At 50.3% G+C, this 18754-nt stretch overlaps 1 protein-coding gene across 3 annotated transcripts in view; it reads left to right on the plus strand.

Annotated features, from left to right (window-relative positions):
- Nucleotides 1-18754, plus strand: part of Pdzrn3 (PDZ domain containing ring finger 3) — a 211842-nt gene that overhangs the window by 37082 nt on the left and 156006 nt on the right. The gene's annotated exons all lie outside the window — the stretch shown is intronic.

Raw genomic sequence — 18754 nt, forward strand, 5'->3', positions numbered from 1 at the left:
GGAGGAGGTCCTAGACGGGTGCAGGCTGGGACGTTTCCCCGTCCTGTTGGTCTGGTGGAGGGCCGTCCCTTCCTGTGTATAGGCTTGGTTTGGGTACTGTGTATAGGCTTGGTTTGGGTACTGGAGGGACTCACGGGGCTGGGAGGAGACGCGCTCCTGCTGCCGATTCCCCTTGACCGAGTGTGATTTGATGGGCCTACAGGGGGAGGTAGAGAGTCTGGAACGTCACCTGTGGACTGGGTTGGGGCCCATGCATATGTTCCCCTTGGAAAGTCTGGAGACCGGTGCTGAGAATAGGGACTCCTATGGGAGGCTCTTGTGGCCAGTGTGGTTACTCGGTGACAGGTTCCCCAGAGATGCTGAGGTGGAAGAACTTCTTCCTTGGGTTCCTTCCCTGTGGACAGTGTGGTGTCCAAGGCCAGCCAGCCGCTGGGTTCAGCTCCAGCTCACCTGTGCTTCACATGTGCAGCCGCCAGCAGGTGCTCCTCTAGATTTCCGTCCTAATGTCGAGAAGATGAGAAGGGCAGCCCCAGGGTCACCAGGGAGGGGTGCTGATGAAATAAGTTACTATGGGGCAAGATTTCAGTGGCTCGTGGAGGAGTTCTGAGACCCAGCAAGCGCTCGACATTGTGATTGTCCCATCTCCGTTGGTGAGCCTCCAAAGGGAGCTTGGCAGTCCTCTTGGTGCCTTGTGTCCCCCTCCCCCAGGCAGTCTGTCCTCATTTCACAAGGGACACCACAGAGACTCTGGTTAAGTGCCTTTTCGTGTCACCCGCCTGGTTGTTGTTGCTACAGATACACATCTGGCTGTGTCCTTTCTTTTATGTCCCAGGCTTAGTACAGACTGTACATACACAGTGGTCATTAGAAAGACAGAGACCACCAATTATCACAGCAAACAACCAGCTATTTATGAAATAAGAGTTTAGTTTTAGAAAGTTGGCGTAGGGTTAGGAGATAATGAGAATTTGTATACAGCAAGTCATGGCAGTGGAAGGAGTGGATTCTGAGGTCTCTTTATTATAGTCTCAGTTCTTCTGAGTGCTCCCCTGCCCCCCAGAACTATGAAGTGGCGTGGACTGTCTGCGATCCCAGAACCCGTAGAAGTTTTAAAGTGAGTCAGACGCATCTCTGGGCTCTCCTGTCCTCTTTGCCGCTCTCTGAGGACGGTGCCGCCCAGCCCTCCAGGCGCTTCTCCTTGACCCACAAAGACAAGACGTGCGTGTTCACAGGGGACAGTGGCCCCTCCTTGGTCACCTCTACACGCGTGTGATCCTACTGTCCTCGTTTTTGCTGGGCTTTCCTCTTAGCGTGTCACACAGGCGTGGCTCGTTGGCTTTGATAAGTACACGTGATTACATCACGCGGATGTGATACGGACTTATCCAGTGGTCACCCGCTGACATCCCCCCGTTATTCTGCATTTGGGGGACCTGGAAGTCGTACTGTTTCAGCATCCTTATAAGTATTTTCTGTACCCCTGAGACTTGGCTCCAAGGGGTTAAACATATAATGGACATTCATATGAGTTTAAAAGAAGCATCCACAATAAGTAGATGTCTTTATAATCAGAAAAATAAGATACAGTGAGTTAGATAACTGGAAGAGTTACTGACCTACCACGGATATCCCAGGAGTGGCCTCTCTGGTGAACTGGCCATGGGGGAGGCCCTGCTGTCCCTGGAGGAAGCAGATCTTTGGATGGAGTCCAACCCAGTCCTCTCCTCTGTATGTCCAGTTGTCCTCTGGGGGGACATCGCAAGGTCCTTGGAGTGAGGCACAGGCACAGAGGGTTGGGCAGCCCTGCAGCCTCGTCACGGGAGGAAGAGCAGGACGCCAGGGGCTGAGCCACCTCCTGCCTGGGCTGGCACACTGTGGCGCCAGGGGCCCTGCATCAGGGCTGCGTCATCTGTCAAGTTAGAGGTTCTTGGTAACACAGGCACCTGTAAGGACTGGATGAGAGCTCTGGATCTTCTTGCCAAAGATCTCTCTGGCCACAGTGTCTCCTCTGCCCTCTCGTCCCGCCCGTGGCTTCCACGGACTCACCGAGGCCTCCCGTTAGTTCTTCAGCTGTTTGTAGGGACCTAGACCAGGCTTTGAACATCCGTCCCCTCCCTCAGTCCAGACCAACTATGTCCTCACCTGGGCTGGGTTAACAAGCCCCCATAGGGGCCCTTCACAGAATAGAAGAGTCAAGGTTATGAGGTGCCCAAGGACATGGTGGGTGGGGACCTAGGGACATGGAAAGGGCTTTCCTGTCATGGGGGTCACTGCTGCTTTGCCAGATTGGAACATAACTTTTCCTGTATCAGAAGCGCGTAGCGTAACTATTAGACGTCCCTGTGGCCACACGCACGTGCTCTGTGGCTACTGGGAGCGGTCCATGAGTAGACAGCCTGTCCATTTAGGGCTGGGCCTGCATTCATGGCTCTAAACTGCTGGGAGGTCCGAGAACAGTGGCTCAGTGTTGCTGAAATGACCCTGAGTCGCACGTTATTATAGGTCCTCGGTGGCGGGCCTGCTCCTTGTCTAGCAGTGAGGGCCGCTCCTGCCCAGGGGAGTTTTCAGTGCCCACATTAGGAAAAGCTTGTTGAAGGGTCAGCTCTTGTCAGTTACACACTGGGGCTAATTGTAAACACTTACTCACTTCCAAGTTTTCATCCAAAAAAAATGGAAATCATTACTAGTACTTACAGTGAGTTTGTTGGAATCTGCAAGTTAAAAAAAAACTTAAAACAAATTTTTGTTCGTACTGGCCTTGGCACACCTAATGGTCTAAACAACTGATACCTTGAATTAATTCCTATTCATTAGCTATTTTTTATATTTTATAACTCGCAGGATAAGACTTAGTTCATTTGTGCTGCTATAACAAAATCCCTCCTACTAGGTGATTAATAAACAACAGGGATTTCCTGCTCACAGTCTGGGAGCGGGAAGAGTCAGTGTCTAGTGAGACTGACACTCTGCTTGAAAGGTGGTTCATGTTGCTGTGTCCCCACATGGTGCAGGGGCAAGGGAGCCCCTTTCCTCAGGGCACTAGTCCCATTTGTGAGAGTGGAACCTTGACCTCACTTCTTAGCACCGTGGCATTAGATGTTTCGGTCCAGCGTCTGCATTTGAAGGGAACACTTTATTTGCCAGTTTTGGATCACCATGAAAATACCTGAGAAAAACAGCTGAGAGAAGGAAAGAATTATTTTGACTCAAAGTTTTATAGTCTCCCGACCCAACACTGTGGGTCGGGGTGAGAAAGAACGGCGTGGAGGAGTCAGTGGGGTTCAGGGGAGATAACAGGTCCAAAAGCTCGGACAATGGCCAGGGGCAAAGTCCCTCTGCGTTCTAGGTGAGATGTTTGTTCAGTTTGTAGTCTCTCCTTCCCGGATGCAAGTCTAATCTTCCCTGGTTAATGACATTTCTCTACAAAGATGAAAGGCAACGGGGTTCCGTTTTGGTGGGTGGAGCCTCAGGTAGATAAGGAACTTGAGGAAAACCCTTCTCTGGATCCAGGATGGGGCAGGGGGCTTGGGAGGCCGGGGTGGCCCTGAGGCTGCAGTTTGGCACATGTGGCCTGTCACGGCACCATGCTCTGGGGTATCATTTTCTGCGCCCCAGCACTGGCCTTTAAATTGAGACTTGCCGTCCCTCATGGATGTGGGCAGTGTTACAGGACAATGGGCCACCAGAGGTGGCTTTTTCAGGCTCCACGTCCCTTTGAGCTCTGCAAACGGGGAGTCATCTGTGAGCTGTCTCGAGGACCAGCCGTGGGGTCACAGACCCCAGCTCAGCTCACCAAAGGGCGGGGCTCGGATGGCTCTGTTCTGAGGTGTGGCTCAACAGAACCTCGAGACGTTTCATTTTGTTTAAGAAATAGGTAATAGGTTCATATGGCAGATAATCTCTACGCTCAGAGGGTTTCATCTTTTTCATAACAGCAGTGAGTGTCAACAGCGTGTGGAACCCTGTCTTTTGTAACTGCTGTCTCTTGGGCCAAGTCAATGTCAGTTGGTGCCTTTCGGCTGTTTGCAGCGATGTGTTGATTCGGCTGGACTCCTCAGGGTCACTTCTGGTTTTCAAGGGACCCGGAAGGCTGGGAGGCACTTCTGGGCCACCCTCTGCATTCACTCAACCCCCGAGTGTGGTCATGTGCTCCACGTGCCATGCGAAGCTTTGTACGGGCTTAGCCAGAGGCACGTCTGTCCTGGAGCAGGCTCTCCTGGTGGCAGGAGATTAGCAGTCAAGAGTCTCCGAGAGAGGGGTCAGAGTGCGCTGGCAGGGCAGCCTGTCGCCCAGAAGGTAATTAACGTCCCACAGTGTCCCCTTCACAGGCTGCATGTCAAGTACCGGGCAGGGCTGGAGCAGGCCCTTGATCCCGACAACTGCAGGATCTCTGGGGTGCCAGGTGGAGGGGACTTGCCCCTTCATCACCGGCCTTCCTGTCTCCTGCAGAGCATGCTTGGCAGAGGGTGTGCCGGGCACAGGACCTGCCCTCCCCCAGGTCCAGCGCTGGCAGCTGGGTAGGCAGAGCGGAGGCCTGTCTTGAGGACGGTGGAAACACCCTTCTGATTTGTAGTGAAATTTTTAAAGTGTTCCAACGTGGTTCCTGCTTAGAGCTGAGGGTGGTCACCCTGCAGGGAGGCCAGTTACATATTCATGTGCACACACGTATGTGCTTATATGTTAAAGCCTTAGAAAGTGTTTCTGGAGGGCTGGTATCAGTTTAGAAGATGAAAAGTCCTCTGTGACAAGGACTTCAGCCATTGATGTGTACCCAGAGAAAGGGGCTGTCAAGCTTTTCCTGTAAAAGGCCCGTGGTCAGTGCTGGCTCTGGGGCCACGAGGTCCCTGTTGCTGTGTCCTGCCTCTGCTACCGTGGTATAGAAACAAACCCAGACAGTTTGTAAACCCATGAGCTCAGATGTGTTCTAATAAAACTTTATTTAAAGAAATGGTGGTGGGCCAAAGTGGTCTGTAGGTGGAAGTTTGCTGACTTCTGCTGGAAAGTTTTGCTTCTGAAATGCAGCCTTGGCTCTGCGGCTGCGGCTGCATCTCCTCTAAGAGGACAGTTCTCCCTAGGTTTTGCTTCTGGTCCTCTTAACATACCTGCGTTTTACCTTGTCACATGCTGCTCCTCCCAAAAAAGCACATCCTGGAGTTTTCCCTTTTTTTTTTTTTTTCTGGAGCCAGGGATTGCACTCCGGAGCGCTTAACCTCAGAGCCACCTTCCCAGCCCTTTTTATATTTTATTTAGAGACAGGGTCTCACCGAGTTGCTTAGCGCCGCACTAAGTTGCTGAGGCTGGCTTTGAACTCGTGATCCTCCTGCCTCAGCCTCCCGAGCCCCTGGGAACGCAGGCGAGCGCCACCACTCCTAGAGATCCTGGGGTTTGCTGTATACTCGCTCGTCTTCCCTGGCAACAGAGGGCCTGCAGCTCCTGCCTGGCTGTTGATCTGCGGGGGCGGTTCTGTCCTGCCAGAGTCACCTTAGGACCTCAAAGAGGCCTGCCTTTGGGACAGGGAAGAATGACCCGTGCCTTTGTGAGCCCCACTGGTTTCCCGCCGACTAGCCACAGCCAACCTCCCGTCTTGCTGTGGGCTCAGAGGGGCCCGGGGCGGGGACACACTGTGGGATCCTGGCGAGCTGGACCCTGCCTGTGCTGATGAGCCCTGTGGTCCTTTCCTACTTCTTCTCCCATCTCTAGCCCTTAAGCTCTGGGGACCACCTTTTCAAAACTGCAGGAGTTTGTCCAGGTGTCCCATGAAGCTGTTGAGATCCAGATGATAAGCAGGCAGTGTTTTCAAACGTGGGCCCGACTGGTTTTTGTTAGAGTTGGGGTGGGGATGGAACACGAAGCTGCTTTGCTGTTAATGTAATTATTGCCATTTGTACCCGTTAGTTGCTGTTTGGGGACAGCACTCCTTGGGGGGAACTGCTGTCTTGCTGTTGGCAGTGACTCAACTGTTCTAAGATCCAGGATGCCACCAACAGAGGTTGATTTATCTATACTTTGACAGGCAGAGTGCGCAGTGTGATTTATGTGAGTCGTTGGTGGAGATCACCAGGTAGCTTGGTTCCCTGGTGTCCACAGGTGGTTTTGTTTGTTTGTTTTTAGTCATACATAACAGTGTTTTTTGACACTGTACATACATGGAGTGCAACTTCCCATGCTTGTGGTGGTACATGATGTGGAGTTTCACTGGTCGTATATTCATACATGAACATAGGAAAGGGATGTCCAATTCATTCCACTGTCTTTCCTGTTCCCGTCCCTCTCCCTTCCCTTCATCACCTGTGTCTAGTCCAGTGAACTTCTAGTCTTCCGCTACCCTTCTTATTGTGTGTCAGCATCCATATATTAGAACTTTTGGCCTTTGGCTTTTAGGGACTGGCTTATTTCACTTAGCGTGATAGTCTCCAATTCTAGCCTTTCACTGGCAAATGCCATAATTTCATTCTTCTTTATGACTGAGTAATGTTTCATGGTATATACAGACATTTTCTTTATCCAATTATCTGTTGAAGGACATCCATTGTTTATGGCAGCTCAGTTCACAGGTTTTGAGGCCTTGGGAGATGAATGTATTCCAAGAAATGAGTTGCCTTTTGTCTCTTCTGTAAGTCAACTTGAATCTACTGGAGAAGAGCTTGGGATTGGATTTCCGCCCAGCTGGGTTATCAGCTAGCAATTTAACCACAAGAACTTTGATCATTTGAAAGTGCTTTTAAAATCTTTGAAACAGGGATAAGAGAGATCAATCAGTGTGGCCACACATTACGAGATCAATCCTGGTAAACGTGATAGCTGTGAACAGATTGTGTTATCGAGTTTGTTATCGAGTTTGAAGAGAGGGTGATCATGAACCCCCAAATCCTAGCTGTTCACTGCAGCCTGCTTATCTGTTGCAGAAGCCAGGTGCCAAATGGAGTAGCTTTTAAGATCCTCTGGCCCCAAACTTAATATTCTGAAAGCCATGTTGTCACTTGCCTGTGACACAGCACAAAATGGCCCACGATGGTTCTGCCAAACCTCGCAGGCTTCTTCCATTCCTTACCCTGCCTGTCCTGTCCCAGCCTGAGACTCTGAAAGGAGCTGACCTAGCTGTGTGTAGGCAGGACCCGGGACACACTGGTGACACCACTTCCTGCCCTGAGCTGCTATGTTCTGAGCAGCTGCTCAGAGGTCAACTCTCAGGGCGAGGCCACCTGCTCAGGACAGATCAGGTGGAGGGATCCCTGGGGCGCTTCTCTCCAGGCAGGGGCTCTGGTCTGCAGCTGTGGCTTTGATTGAAAAGGTATGTGGCTCTCCAGAGTTGACTCCCACCAAATGGCACTGGTCTTTGAAAAATGTCCTTCAGCACGGCCCCTGGGGAACATGTTGACTTAAGGATTGTGCCCTTGCTTAGAAGCAGGATGGTGACCACAGCAGAATTGCCCCTCACCCAAGGCATTTGCTATGAAAGTGTCTTCTGTTTAAGGATTTATAACGAAAACAGAGCCGTTCTAAAATAAAAGGTCATTGACATGAGCAGCAGCGGTGGACGATGCTATCTGTTCTCTCAGATAAGGGCGTTGTCGCAAAGGTACGATTTATGGTAGTAATACTGAGTAGCGGACCCGGCAGGTGATAAATCACTTTTGTCAACAGTAGAGATTGAGGAAGGAAAAAAAAAAAAAGATACCAAGTCCTTTTACAAACAGGAAAGTAGGGTCACTCTGGAGCATTTAGTTTGTGGGAAATATAGTACAGGACATTGCCGAAGGCCTGAGACCCTGTGTGCTGTTGAATGTGACATTTTCATCTCATTTTGGGGCAAATCATGGTTAAGACTTGACTTTCATCAAAACGAATAGTGGAAAACTTAGTCCAGGTGTTACACAGCCCATCATAATGCCTTCCAAGGTAGACTTGCCGTGCATGTTAAATGTGTAGCTATGATGACAGTGAACGTCAGCGTCTCAGGGGCTGGGGATATAGCCCAGTTGGTAGAGCGCTTGCCTCACATGCACAAGGCCCTAGGTTCAATCCCCAGTTCTGCCCACAGCCAGGAAGATGAGCAAACACAAGCAACTGGAGTTCAGCCACAGGGTGAGAACAAAGCTTGCACTGTAGGAGGCTTCTCGGGGGCCTCCAGGGAGGCACAGGGAGCCCAGGCCCCCCTCCCAGGTGCCTTCCTCTTCCTGGTGGAAATTGGATGCAGTGGCCACGTGGCTGGACACTCCCAGGGCTGCCTCTGTACTCCTTGGAGGTGGGAAGGCTCCAGCCCACATCAGTCAAAGGCTATCTTTCCAGGAAAGCTGGTCACTGAGAGAGATGGGTTTTCTTTCTTCTCTGGGGGACTCTTGGCACATGGCTATATCAGTGAACCTCCTCGGACTGGCTGTCACATCATGAGAGTCTGCAGCCACACCAGGTGCCTGGGAGGCCCCCCAGCGTGAGGTCCCATCCGTTTATTTTCAAGAATCTTCCTCATGACCAGCACAGAATGACCTATTCCCGTGACCAGGAAGAGAACAGGAAGCCCTGCTCTCCGGGGTCCGTCCAGCCCTGGTGCTCCATGAGTGGGGTTCATTGCCTTAGTCGTTGTTGAGCTGTTCCTTTGCTCATTCGTCCACGTGGAGAGCACTCGAGACCTTCTGTGCCAGCCGCTGCCCTCGATCCGCGGGTGCAGCACAGAGGACGCTGGCCCACGTCTCAGGGGTAGAGCTCGGCAGCAGGCCAACCAAGTGTGAAGAAGAATGGTGTTGAGGAAGGGGACGGACGGTGGGAGGTCCAGGTGACAGCATTTTCTCAGCCACTCTGAAGTATTCTTGTCCTAGCCCTTCTCCAGTTCCTGTCCTTTATCTTCAGAATAGCTCTGAGCGGGTGCCCAGGACTGCCACCTCCTTCTGACAGAGGAGGAATCAAGGCCTGGTGTTGTAGGGACTCAATAGGCAGATGGTGGGTCAGAGCTCCTGCCCTGAGCACAGATCCCTTCCCTTCACAGTGGCCTCCCCAGCCTAGCGTCCCCCTGTCTAGGCCAGCTCCTTGGCCGGAGGAGGCTCAGAGTGTCAGCAGTCCCTTAGGACTGGAAGCACCCAGCTGATAAGCACCAGGGGGCGGGGAGCTCAGCCTCAGGGGCTGCAGGAGAAGCCCCAGACCTGGGGACAGGCGGCTGGGAGCACTAGGTCGCAGTGCTGAGGGCATGGCGCCCTGGAACTCCTGGGTGGCCTTGGCATCTATCCACAGGCTGAGTGTGAATTCCTGCCCAGGCAAGGGGCTCCCAGAGCCCTCACCCAGGAGCAGCTGGGCTGGGTTGTGGGAAGATAGAGAAGGCTTTGGGCAGGGCAGCTTGTTCCTGCAGAGGCCTGGACTCCTCAAAGAAGGCGATGACCAGAGGCAGGAAATCCATACTGTCCTACAGGGACACAGTGGGTAGAGGGCCCTGCTCCACCCCCTTCCTAAAGGTCATTAACTTGCTCACTCTCCCGTCACCTGGGGGTTTGAGAAGCTGGTTCTCCATGGCACGTGTCAATCTTGAGCTGCTGCTTGTTCCCTTCTAGGGACTGAAATTGTTTTTTAAAATCATTTATTTATTTTAATGAGGGCAGTAGGATAGCAGAATGAATTTTGATTCATGTACCAGATGGCAGCACAACTTTTTTCATTTCTGATTGTGCACGTTATAGCGTCACACCCTATGTGCAGTCACACGTATGCCGAGGGTCATGATGTCTAGGGACTGAAATTTTTACACAGGACTTTCCAAAACCTGATTCCCCCTGATAAATTTAAAAAAAAAAAATAGAATTGAACACGACTAACTAGGGGGCCGCAGTGTGACAAAGAGATGCCTGTGATGGGGAACCAGGGGACTTGGATCAAGCTTTTAGCAGTAGCATGTCATTTGGGCACTTGTTTTCCTTTCAAGGACTTAAGTTAATTTTTGTTTTCTTCACCTGGAAGTGAGGCTAATGGTATCTACAGACAGGGAGATCAGGGACTGGCACTTCAGTTACCCTTCCCCTGTTGGAGTGCCAGTCTCTTAAAAACTGCAGAGGCTGCTAATTTGGGGCTTGCTCCAAAATATGCTTGTCATTGGTTTTCGCCATCACGGGACTCTAGCTGTTGCTCGGTGCCGTGGTTGAGCGTTTCATTTGCTGTCATGGCGCAGCAATGAGCTTAGGAGCTCCTGTTATTGAGAGAGTGTGCCACGGATGGGGCTTGGTTGGCAGCCAGCAGTTTCTGACCTGCCCTTCCTGCCCCGTACAGTGGCCCTGGACTCCGAAGCTTGCCACTTGTCCCATCTCACTTGGGGACTGTTCAGAAGGTCGTTTGGGATCCTTTTAATAGTGGCACGTGTTTACCAGAATTCTGCTGGGGAGTGATTCTCTGCCTGGGATTTGCAGAGATAACCCACCCGTCTGACCTCCAGGTAGCTCGGAGACTCTGAAACTCCTCTAGTCAAAACTGGCCGGTGTTTCCTGCTTCCAAGATGAAGAAGGAAGGGCAGGCCAGCAATGAGTGTCCATTTGTGGAACAACTATGGCCTCTTGATTTTCCCAGAGAAGACTAACGATAAAGGCACTAAGGGCTCTATAGGGCTTTGACCTTGAATTTAAAAAAGACGGCACCTCTCTTGTGGGTGATCATACTGTGCTTCCTGGAGGTGGGCAGGTATGTGGGGGAACTGCACCTGTTACAGGTGAGATCACCGTGGTGGTGTGTGGCTGTGGTTTCTGCAGCCATTTCTTCTTGCCCCCGGCCTCCCGTGGCTCTTTGCTGGGCTGGCTCCTTCTTATCCTGAAGATCTCACAGCTTGTACATGAGCTGGCAGACGGGCCCGCTGCCTCCCCTGTTGAACGGCCTTGCTCACCTGCGGTTTTCCCAGTGCCTCTCCCTTCCTTCCTTAGGTTACTCCTCACTTTATTTCTTTTTGAGTATCAGGTTTCTGGGTTGGTCGTGGATATTGAATTGGATCGATTGCTGGGTCCCCACCATTCAGGCATGTGTTAGTTGGTTTCTCTGTTGACAGTAACACAGCACCACAGCCTGGGTCAGTTTATAAAGTTGTGAGGTTTGTATTGCTTTAGAAATTCAGGGTCCAGGGGCCATGTCTGATGGTGGCCTTCTTGCTGGCACAGTCCTGTGGTGACCCAGGACGCATGGCAAGAGACGGGGTGTGTTTGTGTTATTCTGGTGTCTCTCCCTCTTATAAAGCCACTAGTAATTCAGTCATGGGGGCTGCACCCTGGTGGCTTGTTGGACACTAAGCACTTGCCCAAGACCTCGCCTCTAAGCATCACAGTCGGGTAAACTTGTGGCATCTTGATCACGGTGGGGGTGACATTTCAACATGTGAACACGTGGTATGGGGGGGTTCTGCTCCAGCCCATACAAACTGTGTGGACCATGAGCACCCCCCCGCCCCGGGCAGGGCCCAGTCTTTGCCTTTCTGGTGCAGAGCCCGGTGCAGCACAGCCCTATGCTCATATCTTAGGAAGGAAGATAGGAGCTGAGTGTTACAGACGACGCTGCTTGGGTTGAAAGGCAGGGAACAGAGTGCAGGAGAACTTGGAGAAGTGAGGGTTGTACAGCACACTCTCACATGAGTCTGGCGCTTGCTGGCTGCGTATAGAATTCTGAGTGCTGTTGGCCCCTCCATAGGACTCTGGGGCATTCCCTCCCCCAGTGACTCTGAATGAGAAGGAATTTCCCTGCTTGTTCTGCTTGAGCTGAATTGATAAAAATCTATTAATCATCAGTTTTACTTTAAACCCCAGAGAAATTTTTAGACTTTACAAACGCAGCCCATGAAGTTGAACTTGTATTTCTAATGATCATACCCGGCATTTGTGTGCAGATTTTGTAGTTACTCATTTTTAAAATCCTTACGCTGTATCCATCTGCAGTTTGAAAGACGTGTGGCTCAATCCCATCTTGTGCACTGCGGAGCCTGGTGCCTGGGGGTGATGTAGACATTGTCTGCCTCGAGTGGATGTACCCAGGTGCATTCTGCAAAGATCCCCCTTCAGTGACAGATGTCCGAATTGTTCAAACTACCAGATTCTTAAAACGTGTTCCCTCCTTGCCTTGCCCCGTGGGTGGGCCTGAGCATTGTGGTTCCACATGACCTTTGTGTCAGGCATGCCTAACCGACAACTACAGTTCTCTCTTCTGTTTCTCCACCAGTCCAGCTCTTTAGGTATTTCGACTTAGAAGTAATAGAAATTTTAAACCTCAGCAGCTTAAACACATTGCCTGTGTGTTACCTTAGGTACAAGGATTGGTAGAGTGGATCAAGGTCTTTGTGGCCATCCTTAGCACGGCAATGTGGTTTTCTCACCGTCAAAGCATGGCTGCCATAGGTCAAGGCATTGCATCTAGACACCACCGTCTCCAGAGACACCACCAGCAAGATAGCATATCCTTGTCTCTACATCTGCAAAGGAATCCTCCAGTTGGGATTTATTTACTTTTCTGCCATCAAAGTAAAGGAACAAAAGAGAAGAGTATGGAATAAGTAGTCATTGCCTTGTCAAGTTCACCCTGTTGGAGTCCCCTTCACAGGTGTGACTAGTTTTGATTTTACTTGTTTTTATTTTCAGATAATGAGCTTCATCCAAAATCAGAACAAAGTGATGGTTCTTTTTTTTTTTTGGACATACAGTTGTTTATTACACGCTATCAATTGAATAACACAGGTTGCACATGTGCAAATATTTCTGTATACATATATATGCATATGCATACGTATTTATACTCACATACTGGAAGGGTTCAAACTAAAGTGCTAACTATAATTTTTAATTTAAAAATTATAATACAAATGTTCATAGTATATTTCTTTTAAATTGAGCAAGTGTTATTTTTAATTTTTTCTGTGTTTGATATCCAAGATTGAATGACACTCTAGATTCTGATTCTGTTTCAAATATGTTGGTTTTTAGACCAATTGTCAAGCAGAAGAATTTTGAGGGGGTGAAACCACATCTGGACTTTGGGGGATCTTATGTTCTCCTTCTGAGTGGTCCCCCCACACCCACCCTCCCCCCCGAGAATTTTATGGGTACAGCTGCTCTGTAAGTATTCGTGGTAAATGTCCCACTCACAGGCTTTGTGAGTGCTCATAGGATTTGGGGGGTGGGTAATCAGGGATTGAACTCGGGGGCACCCATGGAGCCACCTCCCCAGCCCTATTTTGTGTTTTATTTAGAGACAGGCTCTCACTGAGTTGCTTAGGGCCTCACTTTTGCTGAGGCTGGCTCTGAACTCGTGGTCCTCCTGCCTCAGCCTCCAGAGCCACTGGGATTACAGGGGTGTGGCACTGTACCCTGCTGGATAGAATTTTCAAATTGCATTTTAATCCAGAGATTTGTGAGCCTGACTGGTGGTTGGCTGAGGTTCTCTGTATTCCTTGTTCTAGAAGAGGCGTCGTTTTGTGGAAACCAGGGAAGGGACTTGGTTTGCCGAGCCTAATTGTGAAGCTGCATAATTCACCTCGCCTTCCCCCTCCCCCTCCCCCCTCCCCCTCCCCCACCTCCCCTCTTCCCTCCCTCCCTCAGTACAAACACTGGACCTTGCTGGGATCTCTGACAGCTCTTCCTGTCCTGCATGGAGACCTCAGCCGCACACTCCTGGCCTTTTCTCCTAATGGCGTCATCCTGGATTCTTGGGACTTCAGATGTTTGATTTTTCTGGAGTTGAGAAGAGGACGGAGTTTATTTGTACTTCCCTTTAGATGTCACTCATTTCTTTGACGTAGAAATCCTTATCTCCCAGGTTAAGCCTCAGAGCAGGGTCTGAGGAATAAAGACAAACCTGGCTTTTATTGGAACAAGTTTTTTTTTTTTTTTTAAAGCAAACATGGTTTCAGCACGGAGTCGGTTTGGAAGCCTGCGGCCCAGCCCATCTGCCCAGGAGCTGGCTCAAGTTTAAAACAGCCTCCGGTTTTCCCACCTGCTCTTGGGGACAGCCTGCAGAGGCATTAGCTGGGGGCTCATCCCCTTACCCTTTTACATGGGAAGCAAAGGTCTGCAGGGGAAGGGCCTGGTTGACTTCTGCTTCTGTCTGGTGGATGTGGCATTTCCCAACAGCCCTAGGGGCAGGCGCTGTATACAGTGGTGCATAGTGCTGTCTGATACTGCACCTACATGGGTAACTTTGATATTGTCAAGCCATCGGCTGTGGCAGTAACGATTGTGACAAAGAGGGTGATGATCAACTTGCCAAGATGTTTATTGAGCACTTACTGTATGCACGGCAGCCAGCTGACAGTTGTACTGGCAATAGTAATTTTTGCATTGTCCCATTTTGCAGATGGGGTGCCTAAAGGTGGACTCCCCTGCTCACGTGCTGATGGGCGGGCGGCAGGGGAGGCGTCCTGCCCGCTTGCTGGCTTTCACACCTGGGTTCCCTCCACAGCGCCTTCCCAGGCTGTGGCACATAGAGAGGGGACGTGACCCAGAAGAGAGAAGCCACAGGGGTCTGGACCCTCCGGTGGGCTGAGGGCCTTGTCCAGAGCAGGTAAAAAGAATTCCTCCTCCGTCCACCAGAGAGAGGGTGGCGGGGAGCTGGAGAGCCAGGACCAGGGCAGAGCAGCGAGGCCGGGGAGACACAGACTCCAGACCACTAGACACACTTGAGGTTGACAAAAGGCTAGGGGAGAAGGGGCGTGTCCAGGTCGCAGCGCATCGATGGACAGAATTGCAGTGACTCCTGTGGTTGTGAGCCTGGGCTCTGGAGCCAGCCTGCCTGCGTCCTCGCTCCGCCTCTCCTTGCTGCGTGACTTCAAGCAGATTGCCTTCCTTCTCTGGGTCTCAGTTACCTCCTTGTAAAATTGGGATAGTGATTACACCTTATGTTATTAGAGCTCAGTAAGCCTTTAGAGCAGGGCTCAGAAGCCATGTCTCTTGAGGGCCTGAGTGATGATAAAGACTATTACGTGTGTGGTCATGCCCCCTCTGTCCTGACTGCCCAACATCCGCTGGACATTGATGGAGTAGTTGGGACTTTGAAAAATCTCTTATCTGTGCTGGGAAGTGTGAAGAAACCCATTGTAGGCAAATGTGGCTTGGTTTATAAGTGAAATTGTGTAAAACGGCAGCCACAGAGTTAGGTAGAGTTAGACTTCAGACTCTAAATGGCCAGCGACCATCAGACGCAGAAAACAGGTACTTCTTTAATATCAACATGAGGTTTTTGGTCTGTGAATATGACATGGAGGTGTGTCATTTCTGAAGACTGCTTACATTTCCCCAGATGCTGCTTTTGATTTATCCAGTTCATCCACCTTTTTTTTTTTTTGGCTTTTTAAAGTATGTGTGTGTGTGTGTGTGTGTGTGTACACGTGTGTCTGTGAGCACGTGCAGCCCTGGGGACTCCAGGACCTTATACAAGCTAGGCAAGTGCTCTACCACTGAGCTACATCCCCATCCCTTTTCCCTTTTTATTTTGAGACAAGGCATTGCTAAATTGCTGCAGGCTGGCCTCCAACTTGTGATACTCCCACCTGGACCTCCCTAGTTGCTGAGATTATGTTGTGCACCACAGCACCCAGCTCATCCACGTTTTTTTAAAATAGAAAATACAGTGTAGCAAGTTGTATCCTGTGGTTAAATAAGTACCACCAGAAAGTCTGAAAGCATCACTTTCCTTTGTAGGAAAAGGGTGAAGGTGAACTGCAAGTGTGTATTGATGTTGTGCTTTGAAGAAGGTAGGATTCTCCCTAGGGTGAGCCGTGACCGAGAGCAGGCTGTGACCCCGAGGTGCAGTCCCATTGAAGGAAGGCCAGGAGGAAGGGGCCATGGACTGCACCTGGCTGACCTTGGCAAATACGGTCTGCAGGCGGGAGGAGGGTGTCCCACAGTTTCTCTGAGAGGTCAATTTGGTTTCTCTGTGATGACACTTGTACCAAGTTGTAATTATTTAACATCACAGTAAGCAATGAGGAGAAAGAGGTTGGTTTGTTTTGTTTTGTTTTGGTACTGGAGGGGTGCTTCACCACGGAACCACATCCCCAGCCCTTTTTTTATTTTTCATTTTGAGGGTCTTGCTAAGTTCCTGAGACTGACCTCAAACTTGCAATCCTCCTGCCTCAGCCTCCTGAGCCTCTGGGATGACAGGCGTGCACCAGTGCACCCCACCCTCTGATGTTCGTCAGTTTTCTTCCCTGAGTAGACACAGGTGGGCAGGAGCTCCGGCCCACGTGCCCACACACCTGCCTCAGTTGCAGAGCACCTCCCTGTGAAGATCGAGTGCGGCTTCTTCTCCTGCCTTCAGCCTGTGATGGGCATTGTGTTTCAACCTTGATTCAGTGTTTCTCAGAAAATGTCAACTTCTTTGCAAAAGAATGGACTAGAGGCTCCAATGTTGGGAACTAAGGAGAGCTTCCACACTCAGGCGCCTGTGCATAAAGATGCACTGGAGCTGTTTCCGTGAGCGCAGAGAAACCCCGTCCCTCGCCAGGGCAGCTCTGGAGCTTGGCGTCCCTGGCTGGGCCTAGAGAGGGCAGCAGCCCTTTCCCTTCTCGGGATGCTGAGCACTGGTTGCTGCAAAACTCCTTCCGCCATTGCCACTGGACAAGATGTCCCTGTCCCCGTCCTCATCAGTGCGCAGGATGGACTGGGTGCCAGGTGCAGGGGCGAGTCTCACTGGTTGAGCGGCATGAAGCCTCCAGAAGGTTTGCACCGCTCTTAAAAGAAGCTGCACCAAACCAACTTGGTGAACACAAAGACGATGACGCGCTTGCAGGATGCAGGATTTTAACTCATTCAAATCTCATAGAAAATATGTATTTCTTTCTACCATATGGTAGACCCGTGAGAAGGGAAGGGTCCCAACTGGAGGGGAGAAAGTCCTTCTGTAGAGTTTAGCATCTGGATCCTCTTACATGGTTGCTAATGGACACACTCACTTAATTTTCAGTTTTCACAGTTATTGTGTAGTCTCTTTCATGTTCTTGTCTTCTTGAGATGGTCTCACAAATAACCTAGATTAAGCAAAGAGATTTGAAACTGCTAACCCCACTTCATGTGCAAGGGTCCTGAGGTGGGTCTGTATTAAGGAATCTTAATAATGGAGCCCATGACCTTCAGAGCATGACTGAGACTCAGCAGGACCCACACAGAAGCATCTCTCTTCCAAAGCCTCCATCTCTGCAAAGTTAATCTGTTGCTGATGCACAGAGATCTAGCTGCCCAAGGCCATGTCACTCCAAATTGGGGGAAAGGCGCAGACACGGGGGACAGAATCCACAAGGTGCCCTTCAACTCCATGGGATGAGTAGGTCAGGTATTTCTGGTTGTAGAGCAAATAAATCTTGTGGGCTCGCGATGGTGCAGGTGTGTCTACGTGCTTCCCAGTTCTTTTTTTTTTTTTTTAATACTTTTTAGTTGGACATGATATCTTTATTTTATTTGCTTTTATGTGGTGCTGATGATTGAACCCAGGGCCTCACTAAGCGAGCGCTGTCGCTGAGCCACAATCCCAGTCCTGGTTCCCAGTTCTTGCCACGTGGGCCGTGGGGCAGGATTCCCTCTGTAGTGTCCCGTTTCTCCCATCTGTCTGTCAAAATCGACTCCAGAGAGCTTGACCCAGACCCACCCCGCCCCCAGCTTGATCAGGCTCCCTCTCAGCCTCTGTCTCTCCATCCGTGACCTGGTGACACTGTCTGTACCGGGTGATGAGCTTCTTATGCTGATCGCATGGGGAGGAAGAGTGCATCTTGGCCAGCCGGTGAAGCGGCCTGCAGGGTGTTTTCTTTTGAGGTTTAAAGGGACGCGTTTGGGGAAGGTTCTGACCCTCATGGGATTCCAGTCCCACTCATTCCGACAGGTTGTTGTTACCTCGAGGTGTGGGCACAGACTCGGGGGACATGTCCCTGCAGAGAAATTTGTTTTAACGTTACCCTGTTCATTAAATGACACTAAGGACAGTGGGTGAGGGCGAAAGCACGTGCTTCGTCGTGGTAACTGCTGATGGCAAGGGAGAGCTGTGACGACGTGGTGGTGAGGTCGTCACTTGTTGGTTGGGTTTGTCTGGTTTTGCTGCAGTTGCAGGCTTGTTGAAAATGCATCCAGCCCCGGCCAGACTCTGCTCAGTGGATACCGCCACCGCTTCTTCTGTCCATATTATAATCTGATATTTTTACTTAAATATTCTTTAAATGCAAGTGCATTTTAATTTTTTTATTACATCCTATTTGGCATTATTGGGGATTGAACCCAGCATGCTCTACCACTGAGCGACATCCCCAGTCCTTTTTACTATTGATTTTGAGGCAGGGTCTTGCTCAGTTGCTCAGGGTGGTCTCCAGTTTGTGATCCTCCTGCCTCAGCCTCCAGAGCTGCTGGGATTACAAGCATGCACCACTGCACCTGGCTATATGCAAATATATTTTTAAAACAATCTCTTCTGTAAATAAGTGGTTAACAAGTGTGAGGGGCGCTAGTGAGAATGTCCTTTCATGGGTGCTGATAGCAGAGGGTCTTTGGACCAGTGGAAGGATCCAGCTCTGTGGCCTTTAATGTTTTAAGACTCGGACTTATGGAATTGAATGCTTCGAAATGATGTTTTAAAATCTTGCCAAATTGCATGACTTTTGGAGTCACTGTGACCTTGTCTCCCGTATCTTTAAACATCCCATAAATGAAATGCTGGCCATTAGACATGAGCTATGATTTTAAGTGTGAACTCAAGAAAATGGTCATTAGTTGGTCATTGAGCTTAGTTGGTACCTTCCAGATTTGCAGTTCCTGTCATTATCACAACACACAAA

The sequence above is a fragment of the Marmota monax genome, unplaced genomic scaffold (assembly GCF_021218885.2).
Source record: "Marmota monax isolate L192 unplaced genomic scaffold, Marmota_monax_Labrador192_F-V1.1 WCK01_AAM20220418_F8-fsc00028, whole genome shotgun sequence".
In the NCBI taxonomy this organism is placed as follows: Eukaryota; Metazoa; Chordata; class Mammalia; order Rodentia; family Sciuridae; genus Marmota; species Marmota monax.